The following is a 27,693-nucleotide window of genomic DNA, read 5'->3' as shown; positions in this document are numbered from 1 at the left end:
GTAAAATATATACCCTAAAGGCAAGCCCCCAGTGACCCAGCAACTCTATCTGCCTATAATCACCACTCAGGAAATCCCTGTTAAGGGATTAATTCACTGATTGGGTGACACCTCACATCCAAACATTACTATTGTCCATTTTTCATGAATTCAGAGATGATGTAATAAACATATCTTACTGGTGACTTGACATTTTAATGTTTTAAATGTTCCTGTGCCTAATTATATTTTAAGTGTTACACATGACACATAGTCACTCTGGGTTTCTTAAGATGACTGAATATTTATCCTTCTACTTTTTATGTTTTTAATCTAAAATATTTTTCTTGGAGATAGTATATAGCTAAGCGCCTTGCTGAGGCTGGCTCTGAACTCATGAACTTCCTCTCTCAGCCTCCCAAGTCACTGCACCACTGCGCCCAGTCCAGAGTTTACCTATTGTGAATTGACCTGCTCTAAACATTGATGTAGTTTTATCTCTGTAGTATGCTGATTTTAACTCCTTTGGGAGAAGACTGAGGAGTGGGACAAATGGTGGTTCCATTCCAAGTTTTCTGAGGCATCTCCATACTTCTTTCAACAGTTGTTGTACCAATTTGCAGTCCTAGCAATGTATAAGTGTACCTTTTTCCCCACATCCTCACTAACATTTATTGCTGCTTGTATTCTTGATAATTGCCATTCTGACTGGAGTGAGATGGAATCTCAGTGGAGTTTTGATTGTCATTTCTCTAATTGTTAGAAATGTTGAACATTTTTTCATGTAGTTGTTGATCTATTGTATTTTCTGAGAAGTGTCTGTCAGTTCCTTAGCCCATCTATTGTTTGGGTTATTTGGTGTTAAGTTTTTTGAGTTCTTTACGTATCCTAGAGATTAATGCTTTATCTGAGGTGCATGTGGTAAAGGTTTTCTCCCATTCTGTAGAGACTCTCTTCACATTGTTTACTGTGAAGAGGTTTTCAGTTGGATTCCATCCCATTTATTGATTCTTGATTATATCTTGGGAAAGTTCTTTTTTTCTAGTTGGGACTCCATATGCTTTCTGTACATTGATCATCACATTCTTAAGGTTCAATTTTTTTTCTATTTCATTAGAAATGTTCTCAATGCCATTGACCTGAATGAACATACCTTGTTCAATACCAGTGACTCTAAGGCTTCTTGTCTCAGAGTTCCTATATTCTTATCATGGTCTTTGTTTTCTTTACCATTTACTGTTCAAGTTTAGATTATAGAGCTTCAGGCCTAAAGGGCAGTATATAATCTATTTGGTGAGACTTTAATTTCTTAGAGCTCTAATTGGGTTTTTTGACAGAATAGGTGAATGACCCATTTCAATAACAAGATACTCTATCTGCTCTCTTAATTGGTTCCTTAATCATTTAATAATTTTTGTAGTCTTTAACATTTTATCTTTTACAATACCTATAGATTGAAAATATTAAGGAACTTGTTTCATTCTGCCTTCAGAGCTCTTAGACTTGTACATCAATCTCTTGTAGTAAGTCCTCTGTTATCAGTATGTCTTATGCTCAGCATAATCCAAATGTTAAGCTAGTGCTTAATTTCAACCACCAGTGCCTCTCAAAAACTGCTGTTTAATTCACTATTTGAGAGCTTCTGCAATCCTGTCAATTTTTCCAAGTCATCATCTTGGAACCTGTTTTTACTATAGGAGGTGTCCAAGTATAGGAACTGAGGGCCACCCTAGCTATTCCTACATGGGATGTTCTCTCCCCTATTCTATATGTTAAAATATGTTTAAAGCTTGAGTCAGATTAGTTTGTGTGTAGAGTAAGTGGTTGATACCATTTGGCTCTATTGTGGAGGTAATTCAGCAATAGTCTCTACTCCATGAAATTGGAGTGTCCCCATTTCTATATATTCCATGAGTCAGTTAGCAGATCAAGAACTTATGCAAAAAAAAATTAAATCTTACTGGAAAATGAAGGGATGGGCAAAACTGTCAAGAATTGATGTTCATAGCCTATGCAGAATGCCCTTCCTTCTATTTCTTCTTGGGCTAGGAAGCCCTTAGAACAAGGACTGGTCCTCTTCATTGTCTCACAGCTTCCCTTCAACCAAGACAGGATGGAATGAGAAGCACTTACAATTGGGGTTTTGTCTGGACAAACTAGATCATTGCTGTTAAAAGATGGAGTAAGCCCTCCAAAGGTCTCACACACACCACTTCCCATGAGTGTGGACTTCCTAGAATCACACTAAGTACAATTGCACCTGTGCAGTTTATGCAATCTCCCCAGCTAGTCTCATGAGCCACCAGCCCCAAGGGGGAAATGAGGCACAATCCTCTTCATCCCCATTTCAGTCATGCCCTGCCAGGCACATTCTGAGCCACACAACAGATGCTTGCCATGATCTCCCAGTCCTCTACAGCAGGGAACTTCAGTGTGGCCGTTTCTCAGCTGGTGAGCTAAGAGCCATCTTGAAACACAGAGCACTTCTCAACCAGCTACTGTATTGTGGGCTAGTGTTTAAGTTCAGAATGATTCTCTTTTTCACAGGTTCTCTTGTGTCACCCCTCCCCTGACTCCAGTGGACTCATCTTTTTCACTCTTCAAAGCATGTTTGTTTACTATTCTCTTACTATCCAATATTCAATTTTAGTGAAGTCCCTCTTTCACCCACCTTGCTGAGAAGCAACACTTCCATAGACCACTGGAAAGTATTTATTCTAATCCACCATCTTTCCATTCTCCAATCTATTTTCTTGATGTCGGCATTATTGTTAAACTTCCCTTCTAGTTCTGCTTTTGCTTTATCCCATAAGTTTGACATGTTGTGTTTCCATTCTCAATTATTTTGAGAATTTTTTTTTATTTCCCTTTTGATTTCTTCAATGGCCATTGCTCATTCAAAAGTATGTTGTGCTGGGGATGTGGCTCAGGTGGTAGCGCGCTCACCTGGCATGTGTGCAGCCTGGGTTTGATCCTCAGCACCACATACAAACAAAGATGTTGTGTCTGCCAATAATTAAAAAATAAATATTAAAAAAAATTCTCTTTAAAAAAAAGTATGTTGTTCTAAGATTTCTTTCATTGTTGACTTCTAACTTTATTCCATTGTATACAGAAAAGATACGATTCATATTTTTGAATTTAATAATTTTTGTGGCATACAATGTAGTATGTGTATCCTGCACAGTTGTATGGTATGTTTGTAAATATCTGCTAAGTCAATTTAATCTGCCCTATGTTTTGTTTCTTTGAATTTTCTGGATGATCTGATCATTGACAGAACTGAGGTGTTGAAGTCCCCCACTATATCATTGCTCCCTCTAGGTCTGACAGTGTCTTATAAAAAAGATGTATATGAATTTATAATCATTATATCTTGTGGAATTGATTCACTGATCATTGTAGAATTTCTATCTTTTCTTACTTGTTTAAATGTATTTATTCAGATATGAGCATAACTATTCCCACTCACTCTAGGTTTCTGTTTGCTTGGAGTTTAATTTTTTTATATTTACTTTGTCAGAAGAAAGAAAATACAAGATCCAATGATATGTTCAATGACAATGTATTCTATTTACATTCAAGGTAATTATGAACAGGCAAGATCTTACCCATTTTGTTGATTTTAGTCTAATTATTGTTCCTCTTTAATCTCTGACATGATGGTTTATTGCAATGATACTGTTCAATACTATTTCTATATTGTGTGTCTTTTCACATCTGGATGTAGGATTTCCTTAAGCACTTTTTGAAAGGCTGTTTTGATTGTCATGAATACTCTGTTTTTGCTTGTGTTGGAAGTAATCATCCTTCATTCCTGAAACCCTTGGTAAATATATATAAATACAGATACACTTCATTTGCTAGAATTTGGTTGAAAACTTTAGCAATGGTACATTAAAAAGTTCATTTACCATGATCAAGTGAAATTCATCACAAAAAAATTTCCACCAAAAAGTTAGAATAAATGAATTTAGCAAATCTGCAGGATCCAAAATCTACATAGGAAATATCCTGTATCATAGGGTAATTCTAATTTTTAATTTTTTTTCCATATCACTAATATACTAATAGCAAATAATCCAAAATAGGAATCAAGGAAGCAATTTCACTTATAATAAAATAAATTTAGCCAAAGAAGTTGAAAGTTTTGTACAATAAAAACTGGAAGGGGACAAAAAAAATGAAAAGACATCCCATCTTCATAGATGGGAAGAATCAATATTACAATGTTCATACTACCCAAAGCAATTCTCAAGTTTACTACAGTACTTATCAAAATATCAATGACATCTTCATAGAGCTAGAAAACGCTTCTAAATTTATATGAAACATACATAAAAAACATGACCCAAATTATTTTGAGCAAAAAGAACAAAGTAGGAGGCATTAGACTACCTGACTTCAAAACATTCTACAAAGATCCAGTGATGAAACCAGCATGATATTGGCATGAAACAGAGCAATGGAACAAAATAGAGAGCCTAGAAGTAAACCATACATATACACACACACAGTCAAAGTGTTTTTGACAAAGGTGCTAAGAACAAGCACTGGAGAAATGAGTCTCTTCAACACATGTCCTGATATTCACACACACAGACTTAAACTAGAGGAACCCTCTCTCACCAGTTACAAATATCAATTCAGAGTAGATTAAAGACTCCCCTGTAAGTCCTGCAGCTATGAATCTAGAAGAAAACCTAGGGGAAATCCATTCTAATGTCCTGAAGTATGAGAATTTTTCTGGACATGATTCCCCAAAGCACATGAAACAAAAGCAAAAAAAAGAAAAAAAAATGAATGGGACTGTAATCACACTGAAAAAAACTTCTGAACAGCAGAAGACAATATGTAGAAAACATTTGAAATTCAGAATATGTAAGAAACAACCCAATTAAAAAGAGGGCAACTACTGGAGATGGTAGATATTTCTCAAAAGAAGACATAAATAACAGCTACACTTTAAAAAATGCTGTAATAGGGAAATGCAAGTAGAAACTACAGTGAGATATCAGCTCACTTCAGTAAGAATGACTTTCCTTTTATATATTTGATAAGTGCTAACAAGGATGTGGAGAAAAAGAACTCCTTGAACACTGGTAGAAATGTCAATTAGTACAGTATAGAGGAGCCTCAAAAAATTAGAAATACCCTATGATACAGGTATTCTGCTACTGGGTACATATGCAAACGAAATGAAATCAATATATTAAAGAGATCGACATTTCCACATTTTTTGCAGAAGTATTCATAATAGCCAAGAAATGTAAACAACCTAAATGTCCATTAACTGGTGAACAGATCAAGCAAATGTGTTGCATATACGCAAACACTGTTCAGGTATAAAAAAAAGAATGAAATTCTGTCATTTGTAACAATAGGGATGGAACTGGAGATCATTAAGTGAAATAGCCAAGTATAAAGAGATAAGTATCACATTATCTCATTCATAGGTAGAGTTTAAACACATCTCAGGTTGAGAGTGTGATAGTGAATACTGTAGGAGGAAGTATTGGTGTACTGTGCATTTCAAAAAGCTAGAAGGATTTTGAAAGTTTTTACCACAAAGACATGATGCTTGAGAAGACAATTCTGTTTAAACTGATTTAAGTATTATAGGATACCTTGTTAATTTATAAATTTTTATTAATCTGTTGAATGAGTTTATATGTGAGTTTGATATTTTAAAGTATTAGCTTGGATATGAACAGTTGCTCTGTATCTATTCTCTCCTCTTAGGTTAAAGTATTTCAAAAGCCCTGGTAGTCTTGCCAGTTTAAATCACTAATGCATTAATTTCTCACTTATATCAGAAATATTTTCTCTGGAACTATTTGCTGAGTATGTGCCAGTTCAAAAAAATTTTTTGGCAAGAAGGGTGGAGACTATTTGGACCATTGTATCTTATTTCAGATCCTTACTTAGAATCCTGTGAAATGTTGCATATTCAAAATGGAATTCAAAGCATGTTGTTATAAATTAGTTCATAAGGAATTTTCCAAATTGTCACCTTTTCCTAATTTTGGATTATATTTTCTATTTCAAAATGAAATGTTGGCATGCTTATTATCTTTTTTTTCTTCTCAAATCTGGCTGCCCAACTGTCAAACTTCTAAAATTTTACTTCCTACAGCAGGATGAACATGTTTTTAGACAAAATTTTGCTCTAACTTATTTTGCCAAAGCAATGGAGTCTTTCTGAGAGAAGCTTGCAACATGTTTGGAAAGAATGAAATCTCTCCAAATATAGACATTTTTTATTAATTACCTAACACATGACAGGGGTTGCCAAACCTGCCTTTCCAAGAGTTCACAAATTCTCTTTGGCTTTTTTATGTTTCATCTTTGGAATTTTGCTGCTGCAAGCTTTCTTTAGAATCGTATTATTAAAATGCAGCCACGAATATGCAGATTTTTTTGAACAGCTCAAGCATGTGATTTGTAGATCACAAATGGTCCAAATAGTTGTGTGCAATGGGACTACACATTCTGGCACTATATGGATGGTTTAAACTCTGAGTCTTCCATTCATTAGCTGTATTTTTTGTTTTTGTCATTTCTCATGCCAGGGTTTATTTCCCAATCCCCACAAGGGGGAAAATTATAAATGATGGCCACAAAGAGTTTTTAAGAGTCACATTGAATTCTGACTGGAACTTGAAACAAGTTCATTAATTTTATTTTTTTTTCTCGCTGTTTTAGATGGACACAATACCTTTATGTGTTGCTGAGGATCGAACCCAGTGCTTCACATATACTAGGCAAGTGCTCTACCACTGAGCTATAACCCCAAACTTAATTATGTATTTCATTAGCAAAGGAAATTGGTGATTCAGTGAATATAAAAAATGGGGGGATACTGAGGAAGTATAGACAATTTTAGAGACCCAAAATATAAACAATATAGGTGGTATCACAAAGGAATACATCAGAACTGAATGAATGAAATAGGTAGGGGGTGCATAGGAGTAATTGTTCATAATATTAAAATATCAGTGCTTTATTTAGTGAAAAGGTGGATATTTTCTCTGGGAAGCTTTTTTTAAAAAATATTTTTAGTTGTAGATGGACCCATACCTTTATTTATTTTAATGTGCTGAGGATCAAACCCAGAGCCTCACACATGCTAAGCAAGCAATTTACCACTGAGCTACAACTCCAGCCCGTCTGTGAAGGTTTTATAGAGGTAAATGGCAACAGAAAGATTCTTTTGCCCATGGGATATGGGAGAATCATGTTTGATATTAAAATAAGCCCATTTTTGGAAGTTTATATATATGTACATATATATACACATCTATATATGTGTATATATATTTTTAGAGAGATAATTTTAATTTTTAGAATTCGGCGGACACAACATCTTTGTTGGTATGTGGTGCTGAGGATTGAACCTGGGCCTCACGCATACCAGGTGAGCCCGCTACCGCTTGAGCCACATCTCCATCCCCAAGTTTATATATTCTTGATAAGTGCATACCGAAGAGATTTCTTACCACTGTCTCACCGTAATTTCAAAGTTAATTAGTATATGTTAGATTGAAAATGGTAAGTGTGTAGAAAGTATGATGAATAGTTGCCCTCAAAAAAGATATCTTATGTCCTAATCCCTAGAATTTGTAAATGTTGTATCATACAGCCAAAAACGACTTTGCAGATGTAATTAAGTTCATGATGTTTAAATGAAGAAATTTTAATAGAGCAACTGGATAATCCAGGGCACTCGAACATATCCTCACAAGACAGTTGATGCATATTTGATATCAAATAGAAAAATACTATGTGATGAACTCTGAGTCAGAGACGTCACTGTAGAAGATTCAGGAAGGGACTGCTGGCCAAGGAATACAAGGGATGCAGTTCTAGAGTCTCACCTTGATCCTTTGGAGGAAGCATGACCCTGATTTTGAACATGTATCCACTCTGTGAAAGAATACATTTCCCATTGTTCTAAGCCACAAAATTTTTGATAATCTGTTACAGCAGCAATACATTAAAACAAAATTTGAAACATTTATTTCCTAAATTCCCATTAAATATAAATTTTAACAGTTATAAAACTAACAAGTAAGCAAATAGAGTTATCAAAGGACAAGAAATGTATACAGAGGAACTGGTACTGTGAAAGGAGATGCAAGTGATGGGCAGAAAAATGGAGGGATTCATAGGGCTAAAAAAGACCATTCACTGAAGGTCTCAACGTTGCTCACGTAAGCACCTCTTTACTTCTATATTCAGAATTATGTCCAACCTGATGTGTTCTTCTTTGGAAACTAGATATGAACTTCTAAATAAACTTTCTGGAAAGAACCAGAGCAACTTGGTTAGATGCTGGTACCCAGAGTCGTCTTGGCATTTAGGCATCTTGAGAAAACAGTGTAATACTTTTTCCCCTTTCAGGTTAAAAGGGATGCTATTTCTATTAAGAATGTCATTGGGAATTGCATTAAATCTGTAATAATGCTTTTAGTAGTATGGCCATTTTGACAATATTACTTTGGCCTATCCAAGAGCATGGGAGAACTTTCCATCTTCTATAATTTCTTTCTTTAGTGTGTTGTAGTTTTCATTGTACAGATCTTTTATGTATTATGGTTAGATTGATTCCCAAGTTTTTTTTTTAGGTGATTGTAAACGGGATAGTTTTTCTAATTTTTCTTTCAGGTGAATCATTACTAGTGTATAGCAAAACAATTGATTCATGGATGTTAATTTTATATCCTGCTATCTTGCTTAATTTTTTTGAGTTCTAGAACTTTCCTGGAAGTTTTTTTTTTTTTTTTTGTAAATGTTGAATCATTTATCCCTATTTGTCAGCAGTAAATAGGGATAGTTTGAGCTCTTCTTTTCTTATTTGTATTCCTTTAATTTCTTTCTTTCGCCTAATTGCTCTGGCTAGAGTTTCCAGGGCTAGGTTGACTAGAAATGGTGAAAGAAGGAATTCCTATGTATTCTGGATTTTGAGGCAAAGCTTTCAATTTTTCTCCATTCAGAATGTTGTTGGCTTCAAGTTTAGCATATATAGCTTTTACAATGTTGAGATATGTTCCTACTCTCCCTAGTTTTTGAACATGAACACATGCTGTATTTTGTTAAATGTTTTTTCTACATCTATTGAGATAATCATGATTCTTGTCTATTAATGTGATGAATTACATTTATGTATTTCCACATACTGAACCAACCTTGTACCCCTGGGATGAACCCCATTTGATCATGGTACACTATCTTTTGAATAATTTTATATGTGGCTTGCCAGCATTTTATTAAGAATTTTTGCATCTATGTTCATCAGGGATATGGGTCTGGAGTTTTCTTTCCTTGATGTGTCTCTGGGTATCACAATGAGTTTGAAAAGGGTTCTCCTCTATTTTATGGAATAATTTGAGGAAGATTGGTGTTAGTTCCTTTTTAAAGGTGTGGGAGAACTTGGATGAGAATCCATCTAATACTAGGCTTTTCGTGGCACCTTCAATTTCATTGCTTGATCTGTTTAGATTTTCAAGGTCCTCCTGATTCAATTTGGGTAAGTCACATCTCAAGATTTTCTATTTTATTATAAATTGTCAAAATAGTTTGATTGTATTTTCATAGTTCCATTGTGATATCTCCTTTTTCATAGTACCACCTTTTTGGATTGTTTTTAAAATCAGAGCTGAAATTAACTATTTTCTCTCTTCTACTGAATTTGCTGATGACTTGTTCTTTCTAGGTCTTTGAAATGTAATGTTAAGTTATTTGACGACTTTCTATTCTTTTAATGAATGAGTTCAATGCACTTTCCTCTAAGAACTGCCTTCATAGTGTCCCAGATGTTTTGATATGTTGTACCACTATTCTCATTTTTTTTTCCTCATCCCTGATTTCTTGGGCTATCCATTGATCGTTCAATAGCACATTATCTATTCTCCAGTTATTACAGTAGCTTCTATTTTTTTATTCTAGGGTCTGATAGTATATAATGTCTTATCTCCCTTTGTTTTGTATTTGCTAGGCATTGCTTTGTGGCCTATTATTGAAAAGGAACCCTGTGCTGCTGAGAAGTGTATTCAGTCATTGATGGATAAAATATTATATATATGTCCATTAAGCTATAGAAAAATTAATAATTTAGACTTATTTTGTTTGAATGATCTTCTAATTCACTTTGGCTTGGAGTCTACTTTATCTGATCTGAGGATAGATTCCATCTCTCTCTTGTGAGAATGGCAATTATCAAGAATACAAGTAAGAAATGTTGGTGAAGATGTGGGGGGAAAGACACACTCATACTTTGCTGGTTGAACTGCAAATTGGTGCAACCACTCTGAAAAAGTATGGAGATTTTTCAGAAAATTTGGAATGGAACAACCACTTGTCCCGGATATCCCACTCCTCAGTATATACCCAAAGGACTTAAAAACAGCATACTTCAGGGACGCAGCACAACTCACAATAGCTAAACTATTCGAACCAACCTGGATGCCCTTCAATAGATGAATGGATAAAGAAACTATGGTATATATACACACAGTGGAACTTTACTCAGCATTAAAAGAGAATAAAATTGTGGCATTTGCAGATAAGTGGATGGAGCATATAATGCTATGTGAAGTAAGCCAATCCCCCAAAACCAAAATAATATGATATGTGGATGCTAACACACAATGGGGAGGAGAATAGAATTTTATTGGTTTAGATAAAGGGAAGGGAGAAAGGATGACAATAGGAAAGAAAGTAGAATAAGTCAGGCATAATTTTCACAATATGACACTATTGTTAAAAAGCCTAATGTTCATTTAATTCTATGTATAGTTTCTGGCACCATAAATCCAAACAAACAATAGTCTTCTTCAGTGATAATACAGAGCTAGAACCTGAGGTTCACTCATCTACATTAGCCCAAAAACAGAATTTCTAAAGACAACAAAAAGTCTGTGGCTCATTGTTAGAGATATCACCTAGTAAATGCGAGTCCCTGGGTTCGATCCTTAGCACCACATAAAAATAAAGGTATTGTGTACATCTAAAAAAAAAAAAAAAAAAAGTATGTACAACTCACCTTGGCTTACCAATGGCATTGTAAATGTGTGGCTTCCTAACAACCCTTGTTTACTATTTAATAGACTCCGTGGCATTACTGCCCACATCAGTAACCAAATAATTATTGTACTTTGAATGAATGCTTACTACATTCTGGGAAATATAAAATGGTGGTTTCCAAGTTCTTATGATATGGTAGAAATATACATCAAAAGGCACACCAGACAGTATATGGTAAGTTCCAAACGATGATCATCAGCACTCACGTTCTCCATGAGAATTATAATTAAGCTCTCCACCAGTACCAACAAAGGAGGATGTTGCAATGGAAACAGGCCTAGCATAGACATCAAGAAACCTGGTTGTGTTACATTGTCACTTCCTCTGTCTGAACCTCAGGTCACTCTTCACTAGTAATATACCACCTGGCCTGACAACCTCAAGCACTGTTGTGAATGTTAAATGATAAATTGCTCCTGAAGAACAGACTGTTGCTGAAAAACTTCTCCCAGCTGTGTGCAAAATGTTGCTAAATGCCCAACGATTTCTCTAGAACAGACCCTCGGGCTCCACTGCTCTCATTCAGAAGCTGATTTTAACCCTCTTTGCTCTTCTTTAGAGCCTCATCATCTGCTGCAGCAGTCTTGAAAACAAGATCAAATCAGCAGAATGGCCTTTCCTTCCAGGAGAACAGAATTATTTTTGCTTACCAATGCCTGAGGCCAGGAAAAGCCCAGAGGTACAGGTAAGGAGGGAGGATTCCCACTCCCAGCCGTTACTCTTGCAATATCTTGCTCCACATCTGTCCACAGCAGGGAAAAAAGAGCACTTCCAACTAGAATTTAAACAGCTCACTATCCAGCACTGCCACACTGTTAATCCATAGGCCAAAATTATTTCAATTCCTTTATCTTGAAAATTGGTGTTTGACAAACCAGTATTATCAATTTTCCCTCTTTTCTCTTTCCATACACTACAATGTTCTGTCATTTTATAACCATAAGTACAGAACAGTTTCTATTGACAAACTATGTTGGATAACCACAATATTGCTTACAGATACTTTATGTTAAGAAATAGTCTCTTTAGCCAAGTGTATCTGCTGATCATACCATGAAACAAGACTAAACTTAGCAAATGAAACTACGGCGAAGACCACATTATTGCCTGAAGTTCCTCAGTGCTGATGACTTCCAAACCCAGAGAGGAAGGCTGGACTTTGCACAGATAATCTTCTCAGTACAAACACTCAGCTGCATATAGCCTCACACTTTTGTTTCTAGGCAACTAGAAAGACAGAACTATGTATGACACCCTCATGAGTACTGCAAAATGCTGCTCTCTTCAAGATCACTTATTGCAATGATTTCAATACTTCAAGCCTTCAATGAGGCCTTTAAAGTAAAGAACTCTGGTTTCCTTCCCATTCGCTCATTAAGCACTTAGAGGGTTCTACTTCAAGAAAAATGAGGCAAGGTCCCTTCCCTAAAAGATTTTACAATCTAATGGGGAACTGTAACAGGTCCATAAATATCTAAATTTATAATAAGTGTTGTATTTTTACTTGTTAAGAAATTTACATTAAGTGAAGAAGTTGAGTGCCTGTTTGAGGAAAAAAACTAGGTATAAGGACTAAAATGTATAATAATATAATATATAGGTATAAACAGATAATGTAATCTTATCTATACAATATATGCCAACAACTAGGAGAAATATTTGGTCCTTGTCCTAGATTATTCCCTCTGAGATGGCTTTCAAAGAGAAAAGGGGTGGAGAAGACTAGTTTTATTACCATATTTCTCTGTTGTCCTAATAACCTAAAAATTCTGAAGAACTAAGCTCAATGCTGAGCTTCTGACACATTTGCGACAGTCCCACTGCTTAACAATTATGAAGTCTGTTGCTTTGTGGTTGTTTTTAAGGAAGTACTCTGAAATGAGAGTACTGATACTTTATCATTTCACTTTTCAAATAAGTGGACACTGAATAGTCATAAAGTAAATCTGACAAATACTACAACTTTTTTTTCCAATTTAGTAGGCTACAACTCTTACTATAGCCAGTTAATACATCCCACTCAATAGCTGCTGCTGCATACAGCCAGGCCCCTGGATGAACATTGTTTCTGAGGTTGAAGTTAACTGTTTAAAGTTCACAGAACCGGAAAGAACTAAAGAGAAACCTCTTTATGTTATCATAACACACCTCTGTCAGGCTCATGGACACATGGGTATCTCCCCTTTTTCCCATAAAATAGATATTTTATGGCAGTTGACAGTCTGCTGACTCAAGTGACATTAATCATCAGTTGCCAAAAGAAACATCAGTACTAAGTGAATTTCCCTCGTTTTCTGTTTGAAAGCCTAGCTTTGTTATCAACTGTTTTCAGTGTACGGTTCAATTAGCAAATTTACAGCAGTTATTGCCAATGAAAATATTTACTCAAAATATCTAGAACCATTGCCCCTTCTCTTAGAAAGTCCATCTAACTTGTTCTTCAAGATCCAATGAGTGAAATACACACACAAAAGATGGCAGGAATATCAAATTCACAAAATTCTACATGCAAAATGAAAAAAAAAGCAAATATCCTTTATCTGTGCTTTGGTAGCATGTTGCTGTGTAATGAAGCCATCACTTTATTATCATCTTTCACAGTTCTGTGATGTTCTGGTCAATAAGGTGGCTCTCATTGGGCCCTTTCATTGGATTTCAGTCCAGTAACAGCTAGGGCTGGAGCTATCTGAACATTTAAACGCCTAAATGTCCATGAAAGCATCTTCCTTCCTTGGCTGGAGAGAGTGACAGGGCCACCTCAGATTCAATGCTAGAGGACCAACTACCCAGGTCATTAATAAGAGGCCTGACTTTACTTTGGGTTATATATGAATAATAGATGGTCTCATCTTTAATAGTATTTAACAATAGAGACACCTTCATTTATTTAATTTTAAACAATATATCAAATGGGTGGTATTTGAAGGGTTGGCACAGTATCAACAGATCACTCAATAGATTTTTATAGAATGTCTCAGTGATAATTCATATTAAAAAATAAGTGTGTTTTGCTTAAACACCCTTTTGTCACTACTATTCGTTATTTTAAAAATATTTCTATAAAGATGGTAATATATTTGCATATTTTTTTGAAAAGTTTAAGAAAAGGAATTCAATGTACTTGAGTTTTGTGTCTTGCTTTTGCTTTGGTGCAGATTTTAACAAGCAGCAGGAAGTCCACAAAAAAAAAAAAAAAGCTTAAACAATACCATCCAACAGAAAAATAAAGAGCTATTCCTTCCTGTGACCATAACAAATGTGACAAAACAGGCTAAGGCTCGAGGGAGCCATGTATGTCAAACATTCCACCCCATCATGAAAAAGCATTCTTCGACTCTCAACTTTTACATCTCCCTGCTGAAAGGGCCAGTGTTGCTTACATTTGAGACGAGTATGACTATGCATGCTAATATGTATGACTTATTCCAGCACTCACTATTTGGTTAGATTTTATAACTTGATTTGGAACCGACTAAAGATATGATGCCGTTGACTAATCCACTTCTGTCTTAAAACAAGCAGATTATGTTTGTCAGCTTTTGAATGCTATTAGGTTAATTCAATTTTGAAAAGCTAATTGGTTTAGTGTGTTATTTTTAAGAGGAAAACTTATTTCAGACCTAAGATAGACAGGAGAGATGTGTGTTATCCCAAAGGACCCTCTTGAAGTGTTTAGAGAAAACAAAAGCTCCTCACAGTGTGGGGGTGGGGTCCATCATCTCCCCAGGCAGAAACTGAACACCTTCCCACCAAGTGTTTGCAGTTTTGCAAATGTGATGCTAGAATAGAGTGACTGGGTTGCCTAAAAGCAAAGATGCTATTTTCTAATATTTGAGAACATTTTTTTTGTGATATTGGGTAAGATGCCATCTTGAAGATGGTCTAGGTCTTAATGCCTTATTAAACCTAAAGATGATTCATCATGCTGAGTATGAATTGATCTTTAAGATGTCAGTTTGAACATGCAATATGCCAAGAAATGAGGGTTTAATTGGCTATATTGATTTGTCTGTAAACTTTCAGGAATTTATGTGCTGCTTACAGTCACTAATATCTCAATGTCTAATTTATATCTAGGCTTTTTTTTCCTAAATAACCTTCACGTTGTACTCTGTGTTCAACAACAGACAGTAATGTTCCAACACTCAAGAAGATAACAATCCAGATATTTTGTAACATTGTTATCTTAATTTATAAAATTGTACTAACAGTAAGTGCATATTTTCTCTTTTTTAATATATCCACTTTCAAATTAAGTGTTCAGATGCTTCACTATCTATAGCAATAATCTTAACTCCACTCATGAATCTATTACTGGTTATTTAGGGTGTAAGATAATGGTTAATATTAATGCTTATGTTTCAGAAAAAGTATTTTGTATTGAAACAAATGTATCAGGATCTATCTGTGGAAACAGAGATGCAATTATTTACTTGAATTCATATGGCTTTATACGTTCTATGTCCTGCTGGAAGAACAGTTAATGACAAGAAGCTTGCAAAATCCATAGAAGCCTAAATCCTAGTCCTCCTAGTGACAGCACTAGTCTCTTTTAAGGACTTTATGATGAGAAAAGATTTAAGCAATGAATTAGAGGTAAAGCAATATGTACTTTGGATTGAGAGTTCACAGGCTATCGACAGTGACCTCTTTTTGCATGATCCTCAAAGCTAAAAATGCTTTTGTAAAAAGAGAAAGACCATCTATAGCCAAAACAATTATGTTCTTGCTTTTTTTTAACAAAGAGGTCACAAAATCACTTGCCTATAGGAGAGGCCTACAGGGAGGTTTGAGAGTAGTATGCACAGAAAGTTGAAGATAGGAATGTGGCCTTCATTTTGCATAAAGGAATTAGACTGCATCTTTGTGTTTCCACCTGGCTTAGCTATTGCTGTATAAAACTGATTGTAGTCCTTCTAAGTAATTATTTAAGTATTTGTAGGCTAGAGTGGTCTTGGAATACTAAAGATGATTCTTTTAAATTTCTTCATTTCTCCTTGGGAAAGAAAGCCTGGGGACCTGTACACTCCAATTCCTAGACTCCCTTGCAGCTACGTTTCTGGATGTAAATCATGTTCTGCTGTTTATATGTCTTCAGATGAGATCTGAAAAATAGAAGCTCCTCTCAGAAAGCAAGGTAATTGTAACATGATGATAGACAAGGCAGTTTAGGTGACTGATGTCCAGCCACTGATTTTATGAATACGAAAGGTTGTTGGGACAACTGCATCTGTTATCATGAAAACAACAGTAGCTGACAGAATTCTGTCCACTTGGTATACAACTATGACCTATCTTTTTATTTCTGTATATAAATAAATTACATTGTATATGAAATTGGAGCAATTTGTTGCCTACAATAAATCTGATTGTACCAGTGAGTCATTGCTATATTTAATGATACTTGCCTCCTCAATGATTTCAATAAGAAAATGAAAATTTTCATCTTTCCTATAACTTTTGAGTCAAAAATATTCAACCTTTTGGGGACTCAGCTTTCTTTCCAAAGTATAATCTTAAAAGCTAATGTTATAGTGTTTACTTGGGTCAATAATACCTAGGAGTCTTCCCTATAGCAGACAATTTTACAAGCACCATTTTCAAGTCCACAATATAGTCCCCCCCATACAATGAGTTTCTTAGAAATACTCGGTGTATGCAAAACATACTGATGTGCACAATGTAATCAACTGCAACACTCAGGTCAAGAAGACTGTACAGCAGAATAGTATAACCCAAAATAGAAAATGTAGGCAATGAAATTTAGCAAGTATGTCCACAAAATAACTAAAAGCACAGCAGTAGATAGTTTCCAGAAAAATATGATTATTTTTTTCTTACAGTTATCATCCACTTCACTGCTTCTTAGCAGGGACTAAGACAAAAAGCCAGAATAAATCTCATACCTTGTGTCAGCTGTTATCATCCACAGAAGGAGCCTATATATTAAATAGCACTCTAGCAGTAATGGATCATTATTGTGTTACACTGATAATCAACAATCTAAGATGTGTATGCACACACACAGTTGAAATTATTCAGTAAAATATACAATACCACACTGCAATCAAAATGTTAAAATGATAGTACTCTGACCACTTCAAAATAGTGGAAATGTGTTTTGTTTGGAAGATGCATTATCAAAAACATCACCTTGTCTATAAACACTGAATATTTTTCTGATTATGAAACTTTACAGACCTCTTCCTATTGTATGGAATTTTGGTAGGAATGCCATGATTCAGAGATTACTATCCCTAAAAGATGTAGTAAGAAAAATGGAGTTGTTCAAAAAGGACACATTTTATCTTGGCCAATATATTCCACAAGCCTAATGCCAGGGGGTTGGATATTTCCACAGCTAGTTCCATGTCAGAAGTCAGAACCTATTAATATCCTTGCGAAGACAACTAGAACACTGATAAACTAGAAAAGAGACAGCTTTCCTTAGGTAAACTTACAATCACCCAGGGGCATTTATCAATTCCACAAGTGAACTGAGTGTCATCTTCAGCCCAGGCAAAAGTCTCTGTGGGATGGATGACAGCAAGAGAAAACCATAAACATTTGAAAAGCTATGTGGAACTGGAATAATAAATTCCATACTTTAGGGACCTCGACTGTCTGATTTTTCCAAAGGACATTTGCTAAATTTTAAAGCAGTGTTAGAGTCCAGGGTGTTAAGAAAAAAACTTTTAAAGACCCTATGAAGTCTATAATAGTATCCTCCAGTGCTATGAGACTAAGGTTTTAAACATACTAACAATTTTTCTAGGCCCATTACAGAAGACTAAGGGGTAGTGGTAAGGGGGACTTCTGCATTCCTATGTCATGATTTTAAGTGCTTGGGGTATAAATCTGGAGCTCAAGCTTATGAAAATCAGGACTCAGATTAATTTTCAATGAACTTTTAAGTAGGCAGATACTTTTAAGGCAATTTATTAAAAGCCTGGAGTTCCCTCTAAAAAATAGAGGTAAACTCAAAATTACTTACTGAAATCATTACCTGTCTTCAGTTTTTGATAGGCTTGAAATTATGAACTCCTTAGGTTTTTTTTCTTTTGCTGTAACAAAATACCTGACAACAGTCTACATATGAGAAACAGAGGTTTACTTGATTCCTGGTTCTGGTAACACCAGAGCATGGTGCCAACATCTGGTGAGTACCATCTTGTTATGATGGCAAAGAGTGTCACATGGTTAGACTACCATCTCTCTCCCTTTTCTTATAAAGTCATTAAAGCTATATCATGGAGGCCTCCCCTTCTTGACATCATTTAACCCTTATTACTTCCCAATGTCCCTTTAACATATGAATCTGAGGATTAGGTTTCCATGACATTGAAACCAAATACAACTCCTACATGCCTATCAGAGGAACATGAGAGACCTCTTTGGTGGATAATTTCATCTGGATTCTTAATAATTTACAACTATTATATGAAAGAATTTTGAAATAAGTAATGTGTATTTAAAATATACAGGAACTCAACTTCCAATTTCTGATTCGACATGCAAGAAGCTTAGATGACATCATATTCACACACAAAAAAAAAACCTAAATAAACAAATTCAACAACCTTTGTTACATCCAGAGAATTGAAATATGAGGTTTACCTCTCTTCAGATAACTGATGCAACAGGTAGATTCAGAGAATCACAACTTTCTAGAGTAGAGATAACCAGTACTGGAATGGGAAATTTTAAATTACAATTTAAAAATTGCTAAAAGGTTAATATGGAGAAGTCTGAATTAAAAACTCCACTAATCCCAACACCCCACACTTTGGTGAGTTTTACCTGTAGGAGTCCTACCAGGCTCTTAAAGTAATGATTCGAGAAAAATTCCCATGATTCTGACAGGCACGGGGGGAAATAGCCACTTTGAAATAAGTCAGGAATAAGCCTGTCCTTTTCTAAGACAGCCTCTTAAAGAGAAATCTCCAGCCTACCCTTACCTCTCACTTGGGGAAAGCAATATGTCCACCTTCAGCATGTCTACCCTTCCTGTCTCACCTAAGGAAGAATGGGAACTGAGAAGCACCTGTGTAGGTCACCACCAAGTGCAGAAGTATCTGGAAGTCCAGGAACCTCATAAGACCAAAGAATGCTTCTCATCCTTCACACCTTACCACATCAAAAGGGCTTCTGGGTAATGACATGTCAATATAGTAGAAGAACTGCATATCTGACCTTGGGAATCCAAAAATGATTAGCAGGTAAGGAAAAACAAGAACGTCAGACGATCTTAGTTTAATACCTAAAGCAACAGCAAACAGTAAATACAGACTAACCCCTAGCCAGATAAATTTATATTACACAAACCATTCATGATTAAAACACTCAGAAATGCTGAAGGCCTATTTACTACTGTTCCTTTTATCCAATATAGTATATCAGAATTCTAACAAAAAAAATTACAAGGATAAGGCATAAATATATCATGCTAAAAGAAAAAAATAAAGTATGAAGGGACCAAGAACTTCAAACTATAATTAATGTGCTAATAGAAAGTATGGACAACAGGTAAGAACAAAAGGATCATGCAATAAAGAAACTAAATCAAAAGGAAAAACTAGGGGGAGGAAAATAAAGTACTACAACAGAACCAATAGTGACCTCATGGACTGGTTATGCCCAAAGAAATTATGAGTTTGAAGAAACATCAATAGGAACCTCTAAAATTCAAATGAAGAAATGAATTAAAAAGTTACAATACCCAAGCACTGAGACAACTACAAAGGTTATAACATATGTATAACAGAACACCAGAATAAATATTTGAAATGATAATTTCACAAAATTAATGGTTTAATCAGACACCAAACCACAAATTCTAGAAATCTACATCTAAGTATATCATATTAAGTATTTTTTTAAAAAAAAGTTCTTCAAAGTAAAAGGAAAAATCTCACTTATAGAAGAATGACAATAAGAATTTTCCTCAGAAACCATACACATAAGAAATGGAGTAAAATAAAGTGCTAAAAGAAAAAAAGCTACCAATCCAAAATTCTGTGTTGAGTCAGCTTTCAGAAAGATAGCAAGATAATTACAGATCAGAAACTTGAATCTACATAAAGAAATTAAAAGTGTTAAGAATGAAGGTAAAATACTTATTTTTACTTGATCTAATGAGTTGTTCAAAATAATAACAGTGAAATTAGTAGCAGTAATGTTATAAGCTATATTTATACTCCTCATGAAGTGATATGGTATTGATTGAAAAAAGATTAGGCATAAATATGTCTTATAAACTCAAGGTCTATTCCTTGAACACAGTAATAATTAGAAAAATAATGTATAATTCTACCAATTATCCACAATCTTCAAAAAAAATAATTCAGAGGAAATACTTTCTAACTCATTCTATGAACTCAGAATAACACTAATATCAAAATCAGATAAAGATATTATATGAAATGAAAACTGCAGGCCAATCTCTCATGAATATAGATACAAAAATCCTCAGCATAATATTAGCAAATTGGACATACCACAACCAAGTGGGTTTAAATCCAGGTATATTAGACTGGTTCAACATTTGACAATTAATGCAATCTGTCACATCAATAGGCTAAGGGCAAAAAAAATTCCATTTAATTTTATCAATATAGAAGACTCTTAAGAAAAATCAAATATTCATCTTAGCAAATACAAAAAAAATACTACTCTGCATTTTATCAGATCATCATGGAATGAAATTAGAAATCAATGATTAAATAAAAAGTAGAAGCTACTCCAGCACCTGCAAACTAAACACTATTGAATGACACATGGATAATAGAAGACATTAGGGAGGAGATTAAAAAAAGAAATCTTAGAGGTAAATAAGAACTCTGGTACAACTTATCAAAATCTCTAGAACACTATGACAGCAGCGCTAAGAGGACTTAATTCATTGCATTAATCTCATTCGTTAAAAGAAAAGTCAACAACCTGACATTATATCTCAAAGCCCTAGAAAAAGAACTAACCAATACCAAAAGAAGCAGAAGACCAGAGAGAAATTAGGCCTAAAATCAGTGAAAATGAAATAGAAACAATTCAAAAAAAAAAAAAAGACTAAACAAAAAGTCATTTCTTTGAAGAAATAAATAAAATTGACAAACCCTTAGCTACCCTAATGAAAAGGAGAGAGAAAACTCAGATTACTAAAATTCGTGATAAAAAATGAAATGTGAAGAAACACTATTGAAATACAGAAGACAATTAGAAAATATTTTGAAAATTTATGCTCCAGTAAAATAGAAAACCTCAAAGGCACCAACAAATTTCTAGAGGCATACGACCTACCCAAACAGAACTAGGAGGACATACACAACTTAAACAGATCAATTTCAAGCAAGGAAATAGAAGACACCAAGAAAAGTGCAGAATCAGATGGATTCTCAGCCAAGTTCTACAAAACATACCAAGAAGAATTAATACCAATATTCCTCAAATTATTCCATGAAATAGAAAAGGAAGGAACACAACCCAACTCATTCTACAAGACTGAAACCAAACAGACACAAAGAAAGAAAATTTCAGACCAATATCCCTCATGAACACAGATGTGAAAATTCAATAAAATTTTGGCAAATCACATACAAAAATATATTTTAAAAATAGTGTGCCATGATCAAGTGGGATTTATGCCAGGGATGCAAGGTTGGTTCAACATACTAAAATCAATAAATGTAATCATCATGTCGATACTTAAAAGAACCATATGATTGTATCAATTGATACAGAGAAAGCATTTGATTGAAACACTAGAAAAACTAGAGATAGTAGGAACATTTCTCAACATTTTAAAAGCAATCTATGCTAAACCCAAGGCTAACATCATTCTAAATGGAGGAAAATCAGAAGCATTGCCTCTAAAAATGTAAACAAGACAGGGATGCCCTCTTTCACTACTTCTATTTAACATAGTCCTTGACACTCTAACCAGAGCAATTAGACAAAAAAAAATTAAAGGAATACAACTAGGAAAAGAAGAACTCAAACTACCATTATTTGTGATGACATTATTCTATACTTGGAAGATCAAAAAAATTCCACCAGAAAACTTCTAGAATTAATTAATTCAGCAAAGTAGCTGGATATGAAATCAATACTCATAAATCAAATGCAGTGTACATCAGTCATGAATCCTCTGAAGAGGAATTAGGAAAACTACCTCATTCACAATAGCCTCAAAAGAAAATACTTGAGCATTAACAAAAGAGGTGAAAGACCTCTACAATGAAAACTATAGTACACTAAAGAAAGAAATTGAAGAAGACCCTAGAATATGGAAAGATCTCCCGTGCTCTTGGATAGGCAGAATTAATATTGTCAAAATGGCCATACAACCAAAAGCATTATATAGATTTAATGCAATTCCAGTCAAAATCCCAATGTTATTCTTCATAGAAATAGAAATGAAATTCATTTGGAAAAGTAAGAGATCCTGAAGAGTCAAAGCAATCCTTAGCAGGAAGAGTAAAACAGGAGGCATCACAGTACCAGACCTTAAACTATACTACAAAGCTATAGTAACAAAAATGGCATGGTATTGGCACCAAAATAGACATGTAGACCAATGGTACAGAATAGAAGACGAAGAGACAAACCCACATAAATACAGTTATCTTATACTAGACAAAGGATCCCAAAAAGATAGCCTCTTCAACAAATGGTGCTGGGAGAACTAGAAACACATATACAAAAACTAACCCCCATCTGTCACCATGCACAAAACTCAACTCAAAGTGGATCAAGGACCTACGAATTAGACCACAGATCCTTCACCTAATAGAGGAAGGAGTAGGCCCAAATCTTCATCACATCAGATTAGGCCCCAACTTCCTTAACAAGATTCCTAAAGCGCAAGAAATAAAATCAAGAATTAACAATTAGGATGGATTCAAACTAAAAAGCTTCTCAGATAAGAAACAATGGAGAGAAGACTATATATATATATTTTAGTATTTCATTTTTTAGTTGTAATTAGACACAATACCTTTATTTTTATGTGGTGCTGAGAATGGAACCCAGAGCCTCACATGAGCCATAACCCCAGCCCGAGAAGGCCTACATTTTGAAAGCAAATTTTTGTCACATGCATATCAGAGCACTAATCTCTGGGATATATAAAACAAAACTCAAAACACCTAAAAACAAACCATCCAATTAATAAATATGCTAAAAAGCTAAACAGACACTTCTCAGAAGATGATACAATCCATCAACAAATATGAGAAAATGTTCAACATCTCCAGCAATTAAAGAAATGCAAATCAAAACTACCCTAAGATTTCATCTCATTCCTGTCAGAATGGCCATTGTCAAGAACACAAGCAACAATAAGTGTCGGCGAGGATGTGGAGGAAAACGCACACATTGCTGCTGGTGGGAATGCAAATTGGTGCAGTCAATATGGAAAGCAGTCTGGAAACTCCTTAGAAAACTTGGAATGGACCCACCACTTGATCCAGCTATCCCACTCCTCGGTCTATACCCTAAAGACTTAAAAAGCATCATATTACAGTAACATAGACACTTCAATGTTTATAGCAACACAATTTACAATTGCTAAAATGTGGAAGCAACCTAGATGCCCTTCAATAGATGAATGGATAAAGAAACTGTGGTACATACACACACAGGAATATTACTCAGCAATAAAAGAGAAGAAAATCATGGCATTGGCAGGCAAGTGGATGGAGTTGCAGAATATCATGCTAAGTGAAGTAAGCCAAGGAGAGTGGTGGAGTGAGACAAACATCATTGCCCTAGGTACTGTACCACTGCACATGTGGTACAACTCTGTATCATGTACAACCAGAGAAATGAAAAGTTGTTTTTTATTTGTGAATGAATTGAAATGCATTCTGCAATGTTACATGTGTAACTAATTAGAACAAATTGAAAATTAAAAGAAAAATCAAATATTCATGATAATCTCTCAGCAAATTAGGAGAAAGGAACTATCTTGACAATAAGGGAAATATACAAATACATATCAAAACATAAAAATTGTTCATACAAATAATATGTTTTACATTAAAAATAAATTTGCATAACTGTTAACAATGTAATGCCTTGCTTATAAAATAAAAAATAGAAGTTATTTAAAATAGTAAAAAAAAGAAAAAATCCTATAGCTAACATCAGTACTTAATGATGAAAAAGTTTTCCCCTAAGGTTGAAAAGAAGGCCAGAATGTGTCCTTTACAACCCCTATTTAACATCTTACTGAAAGACCTATCTAATGCAATAAGAAAAGACTTATACATATTAATAAAATTTTATCTCCAGAAAATCCCAATCAAAAATTCCTGAAATATGTGAACATAGCAAAATTACAGAATACAAAGTTAATATTTAAAAATCAGTTGCTTTCCTATATATAGACCGTGAACAATTGGAATTTGACTTCAAAAAAACAAACATTACTTACATTAGCACCAAAATGAAAATATAAATCTAACAAAGCACATTCAAGATCTATATGGGAAAATTATACAACTTTATTGAAGAAAATCAGAGAATCTCTAAATCAAATGGAGAATTATTCCATATTTGTGTATCAAAATATTAATGTAACTTCTTCTATCTTAATCTTTCAATTCAACATAATTCCCATCAACACCCTAGCAAATTATTTTATGGACATGTATGGAATAATTCTAAAATTTTAAAGGGAGAGCAAAGGAACCAGAGTAGCTACCACTTAGCAAATAACAAAGTTAAAGGACTAACACTACTCAACTTCAAGATTTACTATGAAATTATAGTAATTAAGACAATAGGATATTGGTGAAAGAAAAGAGAAATTAATCAGTGGAATAAAATAGAGCACCCAGAGATAGACCCACATAAGCACAGTCAACAGATCTTTGACATGAAGCAAAGTTTGATAGAGGAGGAGATAATGGTTCTTCAATTGGTGCCAGAATCTCAGCATATGCAGAAGCACAGACACAGACTTTACACACTTGCCAAAACATTAAGTCAAAATGTAGACCTAAATATAAAATGCAAACTCCTAGGAGATAACAAATAAGAAAATCTAGATGGTCTTGGGTTTGGCAATGATTTTTTAAATACAACATTGAAAAGGTGACCCATGAAACAAAAGATTAAGAATTTGGACATCGTTCAGATGAAAAAATTCTGCTCGCTCAAGACATTGGTGAGAGGATAAAAAGACATGAAACAGAGTGGGAGAAATATTTGCAAAACATATATCTGATAGATAGCCAAAATTTACAAAGAACTAAAAAGTAAGGAAAGAAATTCCTCAATTTTAAAAATGGTCACATATCTAAATAGATACCTCACCAAAGATATACATATGAAAAATCATTCAGATGGCAAAGATGTTCATCCTCAATTACTAGGGAAATGCAAATTAAAACTAAATGAGATCCCACTACACCCCCATAAAACTGGAATTATCAAATTCTGGCTTAGATATAGAATGAAAGCAACTCTCATTCATTGTGGGTATGGATACAAAATGTTCTATCTACTTCAGAAGGCAGTTTGTTTAAAACTAAACTACCTTACCATATGATCCAGCAATTATGCTTTTAGGTATTCATCCAAATGCACTGAAAACTTTATGTCCACACAGAAACCTGCACATAAATGCTCAAAACTGTTTTTTTCCCCCTCTGTAATATCCAATGACTAAGCAATCAAGATGCCTTTCAATAGACAAGGGAAAAACAATGTGTGAAAGATCCATACAATGAAATATATTTAAAAACTGAATTTCCAAGTCACAAAAAAAGACATGGAAGATATTTTTAAAATTTTATTTTATTTAGAAACAGTAGCAGCTCACTTTAGAGGCTGGCTTTGAACTCAAGATCCTCCTGCCTCAACTTCCCAAGCCACTGGGATTACAGGCATGTGCCACTGTGCTGGCACATGGAGAAATGTTAAAAGGGCATTACTAAGACAAAGAAGTTAATCTTAAAAGACCACATAACATTTTGAAAAGGCAAAACTATGGAGATCAGTGTTGCCAAGGGGAGAGGGAGGATGGGATAAGTTGGGGAAGATGGGATTTTTGAGGCAGTAGAAAAGTTCTATTTTATATTAATATTGTAGATAGATGTCATTATATTATATATTGTGGGTTTTGATAAATGTATAAAGACTGATTCCTAATATCTACTATGGACTTTAGTTAATATATCATGTTGATTCATCAACTATAACTAGTGTGCCCCAGCAACATTAATAAAGGAAACAGGGAGTAAGGGAAGAAGGTATTTCAGCCAACTCTGTCCTGTGCAATTTTCTAAAACCTAGAGTTGTTCTAAAAATTCAAGTCAATTTTTTTAGTACATCACTCAAGTAAACAGTTGCTGACCCATTCAGCACTGGGCAGTTCTCTATTACAGATTAGAAGCGGACAATGCTCTTTTTTATAAAACTTGAAAATACTCTAATTTTTCAGGTTTTGGTTAATTTACATACATAGCTGAAATTGTTGCAGTGTATAATTTTGACCAACAAGAGTCACAAAAGCCATTGTGGCCCTCAAATAGAAAACATAAGGAAAGTCCAGACAAAATGTAAAAATTCTTACGAAGGAAGGAAAAGGTATTTAATTTTTGACAAGAACAAATGATTTCAAGAAAAGAAGCATTTTAAATCATTTTACTCACCACATCATGTAATTTTCTATAACATTAACAGAAAAATAAAGGAGATTTTTATTCTATTCTTGTTTTTGTTTTGAAATCATCTTAAATCTATAGAAAAACTGTCCAGTCCAGTAAACTTTTTTCTTTAACTTATTAAAAATGCATTGTCAACCTAATGCCAAATCAGCCGCACAAAGAGCACAAAGTTCCTGCAAACTTTTCCCAGCCACAGCAAAACTAAAGGAAAGCAAAAAGTTAACATTGATGCCATGTGAACATCTCATCCTCGGAGACTACTCATATTTCAATATTTCACCAATTTTACTCCCATTGTGCTCTTTATCACAGAAAGGTAGAGTTCAGATCATGTGTTATGTCTACCACAGTCTCTCTTTACACTAAGTCCATCAGTTTGAAAGTTTTTATGACAATGAAAAATTTTATAACCATCTACAAAATCATAGACTCATTGTTTGGCAGACGATTATGTAATTTAGGTTTGCTTGTTGTTTCCTCATGATTCAACACTCATAATATATCTTTGTCAGGAATCTGAGAGAAAGGATGTTTTCCTCATTGCATCTCATCAGGATTTTGATGTATTCCATTAACTTCTGATGTTTGCATTAGTCAGTTGATTAATAGGATGTTTCTGAGTGTTGAACCCAGGAACACTCTTCCTCTGAGCTCCATACCCCACCCTTTTTATTTTTTAATTTTATTTTTAAGACACAGTCCTGCTAAATTGCCCAGGCTGGCCTCAGATTTGATATCCTCCTGCCTCAGCCTTTGGAGTAGCTAGGATTACAGGTTTGCGCCTCCACACCTGCCTGACCAGTTGATTAAAGTGGTGTTGGTCAGGCTTTTCCATGGCAAAAGTGTCCTTTTCCCCCTTGGTAATTAATAAGCATTTTGTGTGGAAGTGCTTTGAAATCTTACAGATTTTTACACCTCTCCTAAATGTTGATGTCTTGATTTGTATCAGTGTGCCAAA

At 34.5% G+C, this 27,693-nt stretch overlaps 1 long non-coding RNA gene across 1 annotated transcript; it reads left to right on the top strand.

Moving 5' to 3' along the window:
• Positions 1 to 11,191: 11,191 nt before the first annotated feature.
• LOC144369851 (uncharacterized) lies at positions 11,192 to 16,445 on the top strand. The gene is made up of 2 exons (XR_013429664.1): positions 11,192 to 11,749; positions 14,220 to 16,445. It is a non-coding gene; the product is annotated as an uncharacterized LOC144369851 (long non-coding RNA).
• Positions 16,446 to 27,693: the final 11,248 nt, after the last annotated feature.

The sequence above is a fragment of the Ictidomys tridecemlineatus genome, chromosome 13 (assembly GCF_052094955.1).
Source record: "Ictidomys tridecemlineatus isolate mIctTri1 chromosome 13, mIctTri1.hap1, whole genome shotgun sequence".
In the NCBI taxonomy this organism is placed as follows: domain Eukaryota; kingdom Metazoa; phylum Chordata; class Mammalia; order Rodentia; family Sciuridae; genus Ictidomys; species Ictidomys tridecemlineatus.
The sequence above is the reverse complement of the archived record's forward strand: the minus strand, read 5'-3'. Positions and strand labels throughout refer to the sequence as shown.